This window comes from Lygodium microphyllum, chromosome 3, assembly GCF_053477565.2.
Source record: "Lygodium microphyllum isolate KBCC chromosome 3, Lygodium_microphyllum_v1.1.10, whole genome shotgun sequence".
In the NCBI taxonomy this organism is placed as follows: domain Eukaryota; kingdom Viridiplantae; phylum Streptophyta; class Polypodiopsida; order Schizaeales; family Lygodiaceae; genus Lygodium; species Lygodium microphyllum.
Window position 1 is genome coordinate 46,534,742 of NC_141137.1, and position 19,748 is coordinate 46,554,489.

A 19,748-nucleotide genomic window follows, 5' to 3' on the forward strand; every position below is an offset into this window, starting at 1 on the left:
TGGGAAAAATGTAAAATTGATATCATGTAAAACACACATGCTACAAGAAATATCCTTACCTAAGAAACTGATGTACAAAACTTGACAATTCTGGCATCCACCCTAGATGTGTCCAACTATAAGCACCTCATTTACTCCAAAAATAGACTTCACTCTTGATAAGATTAAGTTTACCTCCTCCAATCTAGTCAAAATCATATCACAATCCATAGCATGCTCAGGAACAAAGTGTCTGCACCAAAAACATCCAAAGACTCATCTTTGTCCTCCTTCGCACAACCTTTAATAGGCACATTATCTAAAAAAGACATAGTTAGTTGTGGAATGAAATCACACAAGACCTTGTTCATAGCATTCCTCATATGAACCACTAAATTTGTGACTCTCTATGGTAAAGTGCATATCCAAACAAGGCCCAATGGTGTCTTCATGGTGGTCAAGTCCCTACTCTCCAAGGCAAGCTAAAATTGATCATATCCAAAATACACATTGCCAAGAGAATAGAAAACCTGACCAGCAAAAGCCTCCACAAAATCATCCACAACTAGACATGTACCAATAATTCTGATCATCACTCTACTTATTGGCTACAAATCCCATATGAATCTCAGAGCACCATTCTTTTTAGGTACACTAAACTAACAATTTGAATAGGGTGTTGAAGATAACTCAAGAATGTCCATTCAAATCTTCTCGTTTAGTAGCTTTATTGACTTTAGTATGTGCACATTTGGCATTGAATGGGCCAAAGATTCCAAGGAATATGGAAAATAGTAAAAATAATTATTAGAGCCAAAACCTCTAGATCAACATGCTGTCAAGCATTTTCACGAAAGCTAAAAACCCTTAGAAAAACTGTAGATAAATTGGATTTTTGTTAGCTTGGATGTTTGCGTGATTGTTTGTTTTATCGTTTTGTAGTTGGATTTTTTGTGTTTGACTAGCATATTATGAATTGTGTTTGCATCTTGCATGACACATGGGCACATATGGATAGGCTAGGTATATTTTTTTTCAGTGCATACATCTTTTTGTGTGGAGCATTGCTTGTTTGATTGCATAACATGGATTTGAGGTTGCATTTTTTCTCAAATCATGAATGATTGGGTACGGAGTCTTTTTTCGAAGCATATTTCTACTAGGTCACATTGCATGAATCAAAAATAGGAAGTGATGACAATGCAAGGATAGCCAAATCTCAAAACTAGAGAAATTGTCTAAGAAGCAGAAAGAGAAAGAGAGCATTGTGGAGATCAACTGCATCAACAAGTTGCAAATGCAATTAATCAACAAGATGTGGAAAACAATTTGCAAAGAATCAAGATTGTGGTCATATCTTAGCAACAATCTATGGGTTACCCACTATGTTTTTTGGATAAGCTATCCCCAAGAGAATAGTGGAAATGAAGAACATGTGAACAAAGTCTTCTTAATGGTGGACCTTGCTAATAAAAAAATTGATGGGATTGTCATATGATCATGCGAATATTAGTGGTGGTGGAGTAGTATAATGGACATTGTATCGGTGTAATAGGAGCTTATATCATCATTGGTCTTACCCTAAAAGATAAGAGGAATGGCATTGCTGCGATATGTAATGGTGGGGGAGATGCTTCAACAATTATGATTAAACGAGACCAAAATGATAGGCTATAAGAACATCAAGTTGGCCTCATGGTAAGCTCAGGATTGAGACTAAGGAGAAGGAAGATCGTGTCCTTGTTGCGAGCCAATGATAAGTTAGTATTGGAGGCTGATGTCAACGAACGCAAAGTTTGTATGGCTTTAAAAAAATCAGAGTACTACACGCTACATGAATCCATTCTCCTCGCTAAACACTTTATCACATGCCAATTACAAAGAACAATGCTTCGTCAAACAACATTGCTTATGTGTTCCAATCAGCATTATGAGGTTCGAGACATTTTAGACAAGTTAGAAAGGGATGCAATGATTTATGGTGGAATTCGTGGGGTTATTAGACCAGATTGATTAGGGTTATCTGGTTGTTGTTAAGATGAAGCTGATGCATTGCATTTTTGGCTTTGCTCAACCTTTCTACTTTTTTTTGAGCTCTGCAAATCTTTTTGCCATGGAAGAACACGCAACCAACAGACAGAAAAGTGAAAAAGCTTATCTTAAAAGCTTTTAAAGATCTTTAAAATCCTCTAATCTTTCGAGTTCTTCTAAAACGTCTTAAACGTTAAAAGCTAAAAATCTTAGCTTAAAGCTTTCAAATGAAAAAGTTCAACATGTGAAAAACCTATTTAACGAGAGAATGAAAGGCTTAAGGGCCCTTGCCCATCCCTTGAATGCAAATTTGTTTCTTGTGAGAGGTGAAAGGGGGTCCCATACGATTGTATGGTTGTTAGTGTGTGATGATCAAGCTTACACAAACTCTCATGTTGGAAGCTCAAAGAGTTGTATCAATCTTGAAGAAGTACAAAGTATTTGGTTTTAGCTTCGGACTCAAGTATTCAATTTTGGTGTTTGTTGATTGCTCTACTTCGTGTTTGATTTTAGGTGTACTTGAGCTACAAGAGACATAGTTGTTTGTCTATGTTTGTGTGTTCGTAGAATAGTATTCGTGAAATGTTTACAATTTTTGTTTTGTGTTGAACATTGAAAAAGTCAATTCCTTAACCGACACTCCTTAACGTCTCATTATTGGGTTGTGAGAGAGGCTTGATTTCCATCATTGCTTGCTTAACGTCTCTTTTTTGGTGCCTTGCTAAGGAGTGCCAAAAAATTTGACTTTGTTTGTGATTTGTGGATTGATTTATTCTTTGAGATTATTTTCAGATAGCAAGTTCATTTCCTAAATTTCATGGAAAAAACGAAGAGGATCCTCAGCAATTCCTCGAAAAATTAGAGATTGTATGTATTATCCAATGAATAAGTGACTCAACCCTAAAACTCCAAATTCTAAAATTTCAACTGTTAGATGAAAGTTGTAATTGGTTTGAGAATTATGAAAAAACTCCAAGAATGAGGAATCCTCTCTTGTTCGTATGGAATGTGAAGCTATCAAGCAAACGTTTCTTGACTAATTTAAGGAAATCAAAACTTCTCATGACCTTTGGAGAAAAGTAGAATTTTGTCGAAAAAAAGAAGATCAGACCATAAATTTTTTTTCCTTAGAGTACACCAGACTTTGGGATCGTTGGAATGCATCCCTAAGCCCAAGAGAGAGAGCACAAAAAATGTTGAAAATAAAACATTTTGTGGAAAATTTACACAAAGAGGTAAGAATAAAATTGGAAACAAAGGAACCAAGTACTTTTGAGGAAGTTGTAATGGTTGCCATAGAAAAGGAGAGAAAAGTAAGAAAATGAAAAAGAGAGAGCCATATAGAACATCCAATCTTGAGAATAGAGATAAAAAATGGCAAGGGGATGGAATTTTTTTTCAGATTTTGATGAGACAAAATGCCCAATTAGCAATGGAGGTTGAAGATCAGTTATTAGGTCAAATGTAAAATATGAGATTAAGAGCTTTGAGAGGAAGACCTTGGGGAAGAGGAAGTGGAGGACCTGCAGGGGAGGACAAACTAGTTACGAAATCATAGGAAGTGGAAGAGCAGGAAATAGGAGAGGATATTTTTTAAGACCAATGGTGACTTGTTTTTCCTGTGGAGAGATAGGTCATGTAAGCACAAATTGTCCTTATCCATATCCACCTAGAGCAAGAGGGGATATGTATCCTTTCCCTCAAAACCTTTCGAACAAACAAAATGATTTTTGAATAGAAATAAAAAATGATGGGGAGAGACAAGAGAGTCGAGAAAGTCCTAATAAAAGAACTGAGTGTTTGAGAGAAGACGGGAGAATTGAGGAGGATTTTTTGAGTTTTTTAGAAAATCGTGAGGGGGAGGGCTTAGAAATTGTAAGGTTCCAAGATGAAGTTGAGGATTTAGATTTGTGGCCTAGTGAGGTTAAGATTTGTAGTGAGTTTCTAGATGTAGATGTTGATCAAGAGAGTTTTGAGGTTATGGATTCTAACTCTTGTTGTTGTTGTGTTGGTGTTGACTTTGATGAGTCTTCTGAGTTGGTTGTTGAGGGTTTGAATAGTTGTGGAGGGTTTTTGTTTGTGGTGTTGCTGATGTTATTTTAAGTAGACCTAACCTCATGCTTCTTGATGTTTGTGTGGATGATTGTATGGTTGATTTAGGCAACAATGACAAAGAGAAAACTTCATTTGATAGTCTTTTAGTGTCTTTGAGTGCTTCTAGAGATTTTGATGATGTTTATGATTCTTCTAATTGGGGTTTTGAGGATCCTGAGAGTGGCATTGAAGAGAATGTGAAAGGAAATTTGAGTAAGGCTATGAAAAGGATTGAAAAGTTAAGAGAAGAGAGATCTAAAACTTAGGACAATGAATGTGAAAGAGATTGTGAGGTAGAAGTTGAAGAGGATTGGACAATAGGGTGTTTGGATAAGGATTATAAGCCTAAGGTGTTGCCTAATGCTTCTATTTGTGATTCTTGTGAAAAGTCCTTTGAATTTGTTTGTGAGAATAATATGGAAAGGGTTGATTATTTTGGTTGTGGAGTTGAAGAGTTGGAGTCTTGTTGTTTTCAAGATATGAGTAGCTTGGATGGGTGTCTTGGAGAGGTTTCTTGCTTTGATAAGTTTGGTTAGAAGATGATTTAGTTAAATGTGCATAATGGTGTGTTACTATGTTTTGTAGTGATGGAAAATATTTTTCTAGCATTTTCAAAGGATTTTATTGATGTCTTACTAGATGGAATCACATTTGGCAACATAGAAAGGGTTGTAACCTTGTTCCAAAACCCTAGAATTGTCATGTTTTTCTTTTGGGAGGATGGGAGGGGTATGTGGATTGTTGTGGATGATGAGATGTTTTGCATTGACAGTGTGGGTTGTTTTGAGAATTTTGGATTTACAAATTTTATTGATTTTAAAGAGAATTTTGTGGATGACTTTTGTGTGTTCACTGAGGAGTTTCTTGAGAGTGATATGCCATTGATTTTTCTAATTTTTGAGTTTGAAGAATTCAAGGATGGAGTGTTGGATTCGATTTTTAATTGGCTCATAAAATTTTGCATCGTTTTATGAAAGCAACTAATGTGCGTGAACGCTTTATGGACTAGGGGGAGGGGTATATATATGTCAAGCATTTTCATGAAAATTGAAAATCCTTAGAAAAACTGTAGATAGGTTGGATTTTTGTTAGCTTAGTTATTTGTGCGTGACTGTTTGTTTTGTTGTTTTGTAGTTGAGTTTTTTATGTTTGTCTAGCTTAGGAATTGTTTTCGCTATTATGTTTGGATTTTTTGAGTGTGGAAACTTGATAGTCTTGGTCGAGATTGGAGTTTTCTAAACAAGTTGGAGATGGAGTTTGCCAGTAGTAGTTATGGAACATGTTGAAATAAGTATGATTTCTTGCTAAGACTCTTGCACATCACAGGGATTATGGGTTCATGACCACTTCATGTTACACTTGTTCAATATGCAACTGCACTCAGGGGACGTCTCTTGATCTTATCAATAATTACCATTGAGCACTAGCACGGCATGAGACCTATTGTAGCTATATGCAGTAACTCTTAGATGCCCGTGCACCTGAGAGAGCACTTTCATTGTGCATGCACAATTCTTGCACACATGAGAGTTGGGATTCTCATCACTGAGTTAGAAATCTTTGGTTGAGTGGGGAAGGCGGTTGGGTGAGTTTGAGGGTCGTGGATGGACACTGCCTAGTTGTGAGATGGGTTGCCTTCTTGGTCAACATCTTGAGGACCGGTTGAGTGACTGTAAGATCTTGGGTGGGTGGAGTGGAGTATGCCATTTTCCTTTTTGAGTGTGTTGAAAGGTGAGGTTAAGGATCTGAAATAATCAAGGAATTGTGTTTGCATCTTACATGACGCATGGGCACATGTTGATAGGCTAAGCACTATTTTTTTCAATGCATACATCTTTTTGTGTGGAGCATTGCTTGTTTGATTGTATAGCATGGATTTGAAGTTGAATTTTTACTCGAATCATGAATGATTGGGCACGGAGTATATTTTTGAAGCATATTTCTACCAGGTCACATGCATGAATCAAAAGTAGGAAGTGGTGATAGTGCAAGGGCCACAGAATTTCAAAACTAGAGCAATCGTCCAAGAAGTAGAAAGAGAAAGAGAGCATTGTGGAGATTAGCTGCATCAACAATATGTAAATGCAGTTAATCAGTAGGATGTAGAAAACAATTTGCAAAGAATCAAGATTGTGCTCATAACTTAGCAACAATGTATGGGTTACTCACTATGTTTTTTGGATAAGTTGTCCCCAAGAGAATAGTTGAAATTCAGAACGCGAGAATAAAGTCTTCTTAATGGTGCACCTTGCTAATAAAAAACTGATGGGATTGTCATATGATCATGTGAATATTAGTGGTGGACTAGTATCTATTGGATATTGTATCGGTGTCATAGGAGCTTATATCATCATTAGTCTCAATCTAAAAGATAAGAGGATTGGCATTGTTGCGATACGTAATGGTGGGGGAGATTCTTGAACACAGCTATGATTAAATGAGACCAAAACTATAGGCTATAAGAACATCAAGTTGGCCTCATGGTAAGCTCAGGATTGAGACTAAGTAGAAGAAAGATCATCTCTTTGCGAGCTAGTGATATGTTAGTATTGGAGGCTGATGTCAATGAACACAAAGTTTGGATTATTAGGCATATGACTTTAAAAAATAGGCTATGTAGGATAAAAATTCAGAGTACCATATGCTACATGAATTCTCCCCGTTGAACACTTTATCAAATACCTTACTTTCGAAAGGCTGTGTATCACATGCCAATTACAAAGAACAATGCTTCGTGAAACCACATTGCTTATGTGTTCCAATCAGCATGGGCCCTTGCCTATCCCTTGAATGAAAATTTGTTTCTTGTGAGAGGTGAGAGGAGGTCCCATTCAATTGTATGGTTGTTCATGTGTGATGATTAAGCTTATGCAAACTTGGATGTTGGAAGCTCGAAGAGTTGTATCAATCTCGAAGAGGTATGAAGTATTTGGTTTTAGTTCCAGATTCAAGTATTCGATTTTGGTGTTTGTTGATTGCTCTACTTCGTGTTTGATTTTAGGTGTACTTGAGCTACAAGATGCATAGTTATTTGTCTGTGTTTGTGTGTTGGTAGAATTGTGTTCATGAAACATTTACAATTTTTGTTTTGTGTTGAACATTGACAAAGTCAACTCCTTAACTAGCACTCCTTAAAGTCTTGTTATTGGGTTGTGAGAGAGGCTTGACTTTGATCACTGCTCACTTAACAACGCCCAATCTTCTTTGGAAAAAAAGTAAATGTCTACCATGCTTTTTCATCATATCCACAAAGCATCGCCTCTCTGCAAGAAGCGAAAACTCATCATTCCCAATTTTCAACTCTACTAATATCTCTCTTGTGAACTTGTGACCAATCTGTATAAGATTTCACAAATTTAGCTACTCTACAACCCTCCTCATTGTTCCTCACTATCTGAGGGTAGTGGACCAGCAACAACTGGCTTAACTTTCTTGTCCATAGTCTTATACTTAATGAACACCCTAGCCTCTATCTATTCTCTCACTCTCAAATCTTGTGGCATATGCATCCCACAAAACTCTAGGGATTGAACATAATCAACCCTATACTCTTTTGGTTGAGATATCTCAGCTTCTAGCTACATAAATGCGGCAATCACACAACACATTTCTAGGGAATGCACTAAGACATCAGTGGAACATTCCAAGTCTCCAATTTTCAAAAGGGTCTCAAGTTTTGCAACTATATCTACACAAGTCAAGACATCAAACAAGCCATCCATTTTCTCATCATTCTAGTAAACACCTCTCTCCTTGAATACTTTTCTCCTCTTTCACATGCACTACCATGTAGTCCTTGACATTTTGAAAACCCTTTGATAAGAAACTCAACTATATGCATTAAAACCAACAAAACTAGAAGCAAGCATATCATTACTCGGCGGCGAGAACTAAGCCCACCTTGTACTCATGTCGTCCTATAGGAGGACAGGAGTACCAGCTAATGAAAATCCAAATCTGTCACTAGTAAAGGAGCATCCCATAAAGATTTCATGTTCCTTGAATGGTTGACACACTATCATAAACTGAACAACTCTCATCCCATCTTTGCTTCAGATTTGTGCATAGATGGAGCCATCACTAATGGGACCTCAAATGGGCCGGCACTGGCTATGGCACTAGCCGTACCTCATGCTCATAATAGACAAACGCACCCTCATGGCTCGTAGGCCAAGAGCGTCTATCTGCTGCTAAAGGACGAACTGTCCTAAAGCCTAATCTATGCGTTTACAATTTTGTAGTCCAACGTTTCCCTTTTTTATAAACTCCACAGAGGGAGAACCCTTACACATTGGCAACAAATGCCACAATAATCACATACATGGGAGGCAACCTCTCGGTAGAATCACCACGGCCTCACTGCAGCTCTCCTACATCGCAGGGATTAGCCCTTTGATGCACTGCTCAACTGATGGACCTAAAAACGAGCCGGCACTGGCTCAAGCACTAGCCGGACCTCGTCACTATGCACAAGACAACCCCTCGGCCTCGCGGCCAGGAGCGTCTATCAAAATCTCTGCCTTCCTACACATTGCGTTTGTAATACGTTGTAGTCCAACTGATCCTAACCCAATATTACTCCTCAGAGGGAGTCCCTTTCACATAGCCAAAAGGCTCGAATCACATACACATGAGGTTCCTCCTACGGCTGAATGCCATCAACCCTCTGCGACTCTCCTACACCTTGGGGATTGGCCCCTCAGTGCGCCGCTCAACATTTAGACATTTCGCACAAAAGTCGCTCAAGGTACCAAATAAGCGTGTCCAGGAATGTACCATTTCCTCACTTGCTGTCCCCTATAACCCTCGTCTATCCTACAGCATAGGAACCTCACGCTCTCAACGGTGGGTCAAGGGCCTACTGAAAACAATTGCTATGCGTATCCAGGAGCTGACTCTGATACTTTTAATTTTCTCTAAATGATCATGCAAAGAGGTGGATGCCTAGTGCTCAAACATTTTGAAAAACCAGCAGCGTGCAAGTGCAAAACATCTCTTTCATGCTTTTCTTTCTAACCGCTTTGTGCGTCGCTGCAACACCTAGCACCGAAGTGATCTTCGTGCTACTAGGTTTTAATTTTTATCACTATTATTCCGTCCTAGATGCGATGCCTATAAAATCAGCAAATTATTCATCATGCTCAGCGGCATTTAACCATTTTTTCCACAACTCTACCCTTCCCCGTTTTGATAGTGCATCATTGCATTCATTTCTTTTAGGGTTTCCTTGTTATTTTATGTGGAGAAAGGAAGGAAACACGCACTAAAACATATAAACAAGGCTGAACTGAAGCATAACTTCATGCCCCAGCCTTGCTATACATCAACAAACGTAAATCCTATTTTTCTATATTTTTCGTAGCCCCAAATGTATTTTTCCCCTATTTTCCGAAGGTTTTTTTTATCATTTTTCCGCCATTTTCTTCATTTTCTTGTTTTTTTTTTAAATTGCTGAAAATGGAAACCAGTTTGTGGGCTGTGGCCCTTAGTTCATTTGCAACATTATTGAAAGATTAGTTGATGTGTATCGACGGTTTTCCCCATTTATATGCTCAAAAAATCCCATTTTTCCCATTTTTCTATGCTTTTGCGTGTATTGTTTGAATATTTACGACTATAAAATGCGTATTTCTCTGATTTTTTTTTCCCCTTTTATGAACAGCAAGAAAACAGCAAGAACCAAATTTATCTTCTAATCATACTCCATAGGAACACATTTTGGCAAAGCATTTTGCATAAAAACCATCATTTTCTTCATAAAATTCTTATTACCGGTTTTTTTTTTCGGGTTGCGGGTTTTCAATTGCGCACACCGAGACTGATTTCCAGCCATGCCTTCAGCCCGAAATCAGTAAATTATCTTCATCATGGGTGTTGGAGCGATCCCCCTTCATCCGGGCCGTCATCCATCAAGCATTCTCCATCTCCTTCTTGCATACGCGAACTAGGCTTAAGAGGAGAGAGAGGGAGGAGAGAGAAAGACTGGTTTCCCCTCTTCTTCCATGGGCAGCCATTTCGTGCGTGAAGACAAGCGATTGGAGGCGAAAGAAATCAGAAATCGGGCTGTGTCTTCATCTCTTCCTGTCTCTCTCATCGTAGAATTGGCATTTGGGAGGGGGGGGGCCGTTTTTTTCCTGCGCGCGGCCGCCATGGCACTACCTTGAATGGCACGAAAAAAAATTTTTGGGGGGAGCCAAAGGGCACCCCCAATGGCCCCCCTACTTCATGCCTTTTCATATTTGGCCATATTAGGTCCCGGCCGGCCGGTTTTGGGCCAACTCTCGCGTGCGAACTCCGAACTGCGTTCTGAAAATTTCTGTGGCTTCCTCTTCGCGTCCCGCACTGCCTGGCATCTTCAGTGACCACCACAGGCACTCGCAAAAATTACAAAAATTCACAGAGCGTCTCATGTGCGCCCGTCAAGCACTTGACGCTTAAAATCGTCCTGGATCGAGCCGCCGCCTTCGCGATCAAATATTTTTCCCAGCTTTTCCACATTTTTCCGCTATTTTTAGGCACGTTTCGATGCCTAAAATTCGCAGTCATTGGCGACCACGGGATAGGACGACTCAGTCCGTCGAACCCACGAACATATCTGCACAGAAAACACCCAAAGGAGCATCAAACTGACATAAAACAAATATGCAATAAAGCATAGCACAATGCTCTCCCTACCCCTGGCAGAACCAAGGCATAACATCCACAAGGAGTAGGCCTAGCATCATCTAATAGAAGATCCGAAGTGAGTCACTAACCAACTGCTCCAACACAGCCAAACTAAAAAGAACTGCCAAAGAGGTTGCCCTAAGTGGTAGTCTGAACTACTTACCAACTAAAGACAACACCACTAAGAGCTCCTACAAGGCGAGGACTCCTATAGCCTGATCAAAGAGTATTTTCCTTCAGTACATGTCTTCTTTTAGGGTTTTTATTTTATTGCCATACTTGGGCATGTAAAAAGGAGGGAGCTGAGCGTAGTGACCCAAGGAGAACAGGGCATCGGTCTCAGGACCTGTCTCGGCACCCAAGAACCTACCAAGCCCTCGCAAGGCGACACTTAATCCTTTTCTAACGCTCACTTTTATTTTCGCTCCAACCTTCCTTGTTTTGGTATTATTTATCCAGCAAGAAGCCACCCCTAGGGAGACAAGGTATCGGCCCCGGGTCTGACTCGTCCCCAGGAACCTACCAGGCCTTCGCAAGGCAATGATCAACTGCTTATATATTTTCATTTCTTTTCTTTTCTTTGATAGGGGTTAGAACCCCTTTTTACACACCTTCGTATTTATATTCATCTTTTAGGATGTAGAGAGTTTCTGGCATCATCAGTATTATCGTCTAGCAGGCTTCCCTAACTGCCTCACTGCTAACAAGAACTCCTAGAACGGCTGCCTAGCAGGCTAGCAGGACAGGGCCACTAGGACTTCCTTCTAAAACAGGTCTTTCAATGCCTGACAATGTCTTTACAGGAGGCAATGACTACTCCGACCTCCCTCAAACATACTCAACCTAAACCTGGGACTTCATGCCGTGGTTGCCGGTCCCCAACAAAAAGTATCCCCTCAACAAGTACAAATACACATATAACAGGAAAGAAAGGTACTCGTAAAGGAGAGGTATCACCTGGATTGGCCACAAGAAGCTTCCATCGCAGCAAAGGCTCCTCCAGGCTCCACAAAATTCCACGAACCGCGAAACCTGTCCAGCACAACACTAAACAAAAACCCAATTAAACGCACCCGCACTAGACAGGGAAATGGCCCTCTTGGCCTAATGAAATCAGACATGACTTTGCTACAAAACTGAATCGGCCCTCTTGGCCTAATGAAATCAAACATTTCACTACAAAACTGCATCGGCCCTCTTGGCCTAATGAAATCAGACAATACTATGCATAACATCCTCCTGGAAACAACTATGATAGACAGCAAAGCATACTATTCCCAAGGGAACAGGGCTTGTAGCCCTAAACTAGGTGCAGTAGATTATGACCTATCCCTCCTGCGTATATCACAAGAGGTGTTCGCATCACATGTCGTCGAATCAGTCTGTGGGTCCGAGATAATAAAGACAGATGAGTCTCGCTTACCCTCTGCATCACCCAGATCAACCATCGTCTGCCAAAGAGGGCATGTTCAGAAAGCATACCCCACAAACAACCAGGTCCTGTCTCACCATCAATAGATATATCGGGATAGGGGCCACAATTAAAGAAGAGGTCTTCTTCATACGCAAAATTAGCCAATGAATCGGCAAACTGATTCCAATTCCGTGGAATCAGCTGAAAAGACACTCTATCGAATTCGTCTAGCAGAGCTAGGGCAGTGTGATGGTACATACAAAGGATCGGGTTCCGTACCATGTACGTCCCATTGAGTTGATTTAAAACCAACTGAGAGTCCCCTTTCACCAACAACTGGCGGATACCACCCTTCTTTGCAATATTCAAACCCATAATCAGGGCTTTGTATTCGGCCATATTATTAGTAAAATTCGCCCCGAGATAAGCAGCTAACTTCATGACAATGCGTCGTCGGGGGTCTCGGATGACAACTCCTACACTTCCTTTTTTGCATACACCCCTGGACGCCCCATCAAAGTACAAGGTGTACGTCCATAAAGGGTTTACATATCCTGCCATCTTGGACTCTACGCGTAATTATGGTAATCGAAATTCAGCATATTCAACGGGTGGACTGTAGACTCCATCCCTCCATCATCATTGAATTCAACAGGGATGCTTGTCAAAATTTGTAGGCAGTGATGGCAGAAGACCTTGATTTCCCAAATAAATGTCCCGCCTTCTTGCTCAATCACCTTGTATCCTTTGCTCCACCAAATGAGCTTTCCCTGATGATACCTCTGTTCTAAATATGGGTGTTCTAAATAAGGGATCAGACGACCCATCAACCTCTATCACGATTTCCTTGCAGATGTTTGATCGATCTTGCCTAGACCTGCAAGGCAGTCATAGCATTAGTACAATCAGAAGTAATAAGGTTTAATCTTATTAAGATTAACCTTATTTTTAAATTCTATCCCCTCAAGGTCAGCTAACAATACTGTAGATTTATTCTTTCCTATCCTAACGATCCTATAGGGCCCATCCCATTTGGGCTCTAATTTGCCTGGAAATAATTCTCGTCGTGCATCATAATACAGAACAAGCTGTCCTTTCTTGAAGGTGTATTTCTTGGCTTTGAGGTCGTGTAGCTTCTTCATTCGGCGCTTCTCCACTTCTTGGTGCAATAAGCTCTGCAACTTAAGCTCATCTAAATGTGCCAGTGTCGTCAAGCGCTCAAAAAGTGCATCGTCATCGCTTAAAGAATGATTGATGGCAAACCGAATAGTCGGCAGCTCAATCTCTAAAGGCAAGACACACTCCTCCCCATATACTAACTTGAACGGGGTATGCCCAGTGGCTCGTTTGAAAGTCGTATTATAAGCCCACACTGCCACGTATAACTTTTAATCCCAATCCCGTTTCTTTTCCGACACAATTTTGGACAGGATGCCTACAAGCTGCTTGTTGGTGCTTTCGACTTGCCCATTGGCTTGCGGATTATAGGGGGTTGTCTTGTTATGCTTGATGTTCCACAACTCTGTCAAACCTTTGATCACCTTATTCAGGAAATGGGTTCCGCGGTCCGACACTAAGTCTTTCGGCGGACCAAACCGGCATATTATCTGCTCTAAAAGGAAACTAGCAGTTTCTTTAGCATCATCTTTCTTTGTTGCACGTGCTTCTGACCACTTCGTGAAGTAGTCAGTTGCGACAATGATGTACCTCTTTTGCGTAGTCGACGACGGAGTAATAGGACCCACAAAGTCTATTCCCCACTTCTCAAATGGAAGTATCGCCATAATAGGGTTGAGTGGTCGTTTCCTATTCTCTCGACTGTCGTGTCGTTGGCAAATATCGCATCTCTTAACATACGCAAACGCATCCTGGAAGATGGCAGGCCACCAATAACCTGCTCTCAAAGCCTTTTGTGCTGTAAGCCGTCCAGCAAAATGGCCGCCGCAAGCAGAATCATGGCACTCTTCCAAAACGAATGGCACCTCGTCAGGCATCACACACCGGCGATAGATATCATCAACCCCTTGCCGATATAATGTACCTGCGATCAAAGCAAACTTTAACGCTTGCTGCTTAATTTTCCTTTTCTCAGCTTTAGATAATTCGGATCCCGCCTCTCCTGTTGATAAATAATGCGTTATTGCAGCATACCAGGAGGGAATAGATGCTGTATCTATTTTAAATAACATCTCCAAGTCACTACCTTCAGCCCCCACAGATTCTTTCGGCTCCCCAAAGTCCACTAGACATTCCACGATGCCTTGTAACCTTGGTGGCTTACTCTTGATTTCATAATCAAATTCCTGCAAAGTGATCAACCACTTTGCTAGACGATCAGGCGGCTGTAGCTTATTCATCAATAGTCGAAGTCCCTCCGCCTTCGTATAAAGCACGACTTTCTCATAGAGAATGTAATGCCTGAACTTCTTGGTCCCAAAAACCATCGCTAGACACAATTTCTCCATGTAAGTGTAATTGATTTCGGATACCCCCAGCTTCCGACTAGCAAAAGCAATCGGGTGGTACCACTTCTCTTCCCAAATTTGGGCTAAACAGCAGCTGATACTATACATGGTGGTTGCTGAGAATATATAGAACACCTCACCTCTTTTAGGTGCTTTTAAAACGGGCGCTCTTGCTAGCTCTTGTTTCACATCCTCGAATGCTACCTTACAAGGGTCACCCCATACAAACGAACAGCTAAAGGACAATAAATTTGTAAGTGGCAACGTTCTTTCTGCTAAGGCGTTGATGAATCTACGGTAGTAACCAACCGAAGACAGAAAGCTATGAACCTCCTTCGGGGTGCGTGGTGGACCCATGGCAACTATAACTTTGACCTTCTCGGGGTTTGTCGCAATTCCTACCGAACTGACCACATGACCCAGCAATAGCCCATAAGGTACTCCAAAAACACACTTCCGTGGGTTTAGGGCGATGCAAAATTGTCTACAGCGCTCAAAGCATTTTCTTAAAATGATCAACTGCCTTGGTCTCACGGTGGCAGCCCCTAAGTCATCAATAAACACCTTCAACTCTTCAGGGGATATGTCACCAAATGTCTTATCTGCTGTTCGTTGCCATGAACCAGGCGCATTGCATAAACCAAAGGCCATCACATGGTACGCAAAAGTACCAAATACAGTGATGAAAGTTGTTTTCAACTTGTCCTCTTCTGCAATTGCCATTTGGTTGTATCCTGCAAAGCAATCCATAAACGAATATATCTCCCTACCCGCTAATTGATCCAAAATCTGGTCAATAAATGGCAATGGGTAGTAGTCCTTAACTGTCTGCTTATTCAGCTCCCTAAAGTCTACACATAAACGGATTTGATTATTCTTCTTCTTTCTAATCACAACTGGCGAACACCATTCCGTGTGTTGCACAGGAAAAATCAAACCCGCTTTTCGAAGCTTCTGTAACTCTTCAAACAGCCCGTCCCTCAATTCGAAAGGCATACGCCTTACTTTCTGCCGTACAGGACGACTGCCCTCTTTCAACGGAATTGTATGAACAGCAAGACTAGGAGGGATGCCTCTCAACTCATCATAACTCCAGGCAAAGATATCCCGGAATTCCTGGATCAAGGCCACATAGTCCTCCCTTTCTGCTGAACTAAGCATAGAACCTAATTTGATTGGCCGCGAATCATCAGGCGTACCAAGGTCTAGCTCGATAACATCTACATCTCTTATACAATCTTGGGCCTCTATCAGCTCGTTCAAAGTGATCTGATAGATGTCCTCTGTGGTGGATCCTTCTTTGGACTCATCACTCGATGATGTCTCACTGCCAGATAAATCTTCTAATGTCTCCAATTCTGTAGAAGATAGAGGAGCTCTCTCACTCTGCGGGGACTCATGATAAGCATCAACCACCACACGCTGGGCACCTCTGTCGAATATCAATCGACCGGCGGGTATATCCACTTGGCAATCCGCTTGCAAGATCCAAGGTCGTCCAAGTAATACTTGGTAACTTGGCCGCCCTGCAAAACGAATCACCCTAAAGTCCAACATGCATTCTACATTTGCAACAGTGACATGGACCTTAGTAATGCAGCCTTCCGGCTGTCTCAAACTGTCATCTGCCATTCTGAGAATTGTGGAGGTATCTTTCTGAATCGCAAGACCTAACCTTTCCATCAGTTCAGAACTCATAATGTTAACAGATGATCCCGTGTCGACAATGGCATAATCTACTAATATCCCATCGACATAGGCTGCAACCCTTGGGCAATGCTTCTCAGCATGCTCAAACCAGTCATCACCAACTCGCGCGATACCCAAAGGTTCTACAATATACCCGGTACGTAGGATCTTTCTAAATTCCTTGCGTACTCCTGGGGAAAGCTTAATAAGCTGTAAGAGGTTCACATCCGGCTTGACTTCGCAAAGAGAGCTTGCCAAATCGAATTCATGATAGTTCGATAGAGCTCGCTTTTCACGCCAAACCATCCGCTCTTTAGGTCGCTGAACTGGCTTTATTGCCTCTTTCTTGACTTTCACCTTCTTCTTTGGTGGTTCCTTATCGGCTCTACTTTCTACGGGCTTCAAAGGTCCCCCTTCCATGGCAGGATCCAGAACTTGCGTTCCTTTGTCACCTTGTTTAGGGTTTCCGTCGACAGGCTTATCCTTGTCGGCTTCTCTACCCTTTTGACCTCTTGTAAGGACAGCTCGCAAATTAGAGGTTTCAGCATCGTTAACGCGTACAGCCTCAATCAAACTGACCCCACTACCACTTGGTAGCTCCTCCACTGTAGTCTTTGGTTGTTGAAGTATTTGTTTAGGCCCATTTTCTGGCTGGGAATCATTTCCTTGGGCACGATGATTAACAGGCCCTGGTTGCCGACTACCACGCTGGAGAGAACTTATCTTACTCCAGCAAGTAGCTGCTAGATGACCGGATTTTCCACAAATGTCGCACTTAACATTTGGGCAATTTCTTGGATAGTGCTGCCCGCCACACCATTTGCAACTAAACCTCGAAGGTGCACCCTCCTCTGGGTATCTACTTCCTATCAAATTTTGTTGTTTTTTAAGGAAGTTGACATCAACGGCTATTTGTCGATACTGCTCCGTAATCATGTCGGTATAATGCTTCATCATGTCCTTAACCTCGCCAAGAACATTGGAAGAACTCGACTCATAGCCTTGGTCATTACCATGTCGCTCCATCGGCCTAACAATTCGATTAGGCACTGGTTGTTGAGCCACAGGCATGGTATTAGGATTGACCGCCTGGCCTCCACCACTTGAAGCCATTTGACTACCCGTAGGCATCGACATGCTAGGGGGAGCTGGTAATAAAGGGACATTCTGTATCATGTTCCCTCTCCCATTAGGATTAGCCATCGCTATCCCTTGGCCACTACTGCCATTGGCTATTGCCATATTGTTTCCCAATACTAAACCCATGTTCGAATTGCCTCTAGAAGCATAGGATGCTTGTAGTCGAGATTCCACCTCTTGTGCTCGTGTAATGGCAGTATCTATATCCCCCAAGGGGACACTACTCAACTGCAATTGGATATTGAAGTCCAACCCATGTAGGAAATATTGCAATTGGGCAGCTGCGGGGATAGGAATAGAGGTGTCCAACTTACGGAAAACCTATTTTATCTTCTTCGCATAAGCACGAATATCCTCGTGTGGTTCTTGGCGGGTCACGTTGAGTACACGCAACCAATATTGCCCACCCCTTTCAGGGGCAAACTCCCTTCGAAAAGCTCCATAAAATGCATCAATGTTCAATATGGTTCCGGCTTCTAAACCATGATACCATATAGCGGCTCTTCCTTTGAGAGTCATATTGAAGAACATCATTAAATGTCCTTCTTCTTGGATGCGACAGTTAAACATCAGCTTTTGAAACTCCCTAATGTGGAGTTCTGCATCTTCCTCAACTAGCCCATTAAAAATGGGTAGCGGGTAACCTAGAGCCGGCAAATCCGTCGTTCCTGCTGGAATTGCAATAGGCTGCGCCATGACGAGGATTGGATTTGCACTAGGAATAGGGAACGGTGGGGTTACACCTCCCGTGCTTGACGTGGACTGGCTTATCGAAGGAAGGGGAGCACTAGAGCTTCCACCTTCTCCTAACTTACTGCTTGTGGTTCTAAGACCACTAGATCCACTTCCTCGTAAGGGTTCAGCACCGCTACGCTTAGGAGAATATCTCCTAAAAATTTCAGCACGTCGCCTAGCTCTTTCGTCCCTTTCTTGCTTTTGGATTTCTGCTAGACGATGCTTATCAATAAATAACGGATCAATCTCAGTATCCTTTGGCATAAACTGCTAGTTGGTCCCTAAACAACCAGGATTCGAGAACCGCCACTTTTAAGCGGCTCCCGGCAGACGCACCACTGATGGACCTAAAAACGAGCCGGCACTGGCTCATGCACTAGCCGGACCTCGTCACTATGCACAAGACAACCCCTCGGCCTCGCGGCCAAGAGCGTCTATCAAAATCTCTGCCTTCCTACACATTGCGTTTGTAATACGTTGTAGTCCAACTGATCCTAACCCAATATTACTCCTCAGAGGGAGTCCCTTTCACATAGCCAAAAGGCTCGAATCACATACACATGAGGTTCCTCCTACGGCTGAATGCCATCAACCCTCTGCGACTCTCCTACACCTTGGGGATTGGCCCCTCAGTGCGCCGCTCAACATTTAGACATTTCGCACAAAAGTCGCTCAAGGTACCAAATAAGCGTGTCCAGGAATGTACCATTTCCTCACTTGCTGTCCCCTATAACCCTCGTCTATCCTACAGCATAGGAACCTCACGCTCTCAACGGTGGGTCAAGGGCCTACTGAAAACAATTGCTATGCGTATCCAGGAGCTGACTCTGATACTTTTAATTTTCTCTAAATGATCATGCAAAGAGGTGGATGCCTAGTGCTCAAACATTTTGAAAAACCAGCAGCGTGCAAGTGCAAAACATCTCTTTCATGCTTTTCTTTCTAACCGCTTTGTGCGTCGCTGCAACACCTAGCACCGAAGTGATCTTCGTGCTACTATGTTTTAATTTTTATCATTATTATTCCGTCCTAGATGCGATGCCTATAAAATCAGCAAATTATTCATCATGCTCAGCGGCATTTAACCATTTTTTCCACAACTCTACCCTTCCCCGTTTTGATAGTGCATCATTGCATTCATTTCTTTTAGGGTTTCCTTGTTATTTTATGTGGAGAAAGGAAGGAAACACGCACTAAAACATATAAACAAGGCTGAACTGAAGCATAACTTCATGCCCCAGCCTTGCTATACATCAACAAACATAAATCCTATTTTTCTATATTTTTCGTAGCCCCAAATGTATTTTTCCCCTATTTTCCGAAGGTTTTTTTTATCATTTTTCCGCCATTTTCTTCATTTTCTTGTTTTTTTTTTAAATTGCTGAAAATGGAAACCAGTTTGTGGGCTGTGGCCCTTAGTTCATTTGCAACATTATTGAAAGATTAGTTGATGTGTATCGACGGTTTTCCCCATTTATATGCTCAAAAAATCCCATTTTTCCCATTTTTCTATGCTTTTGCGTGTATTGTTTGAA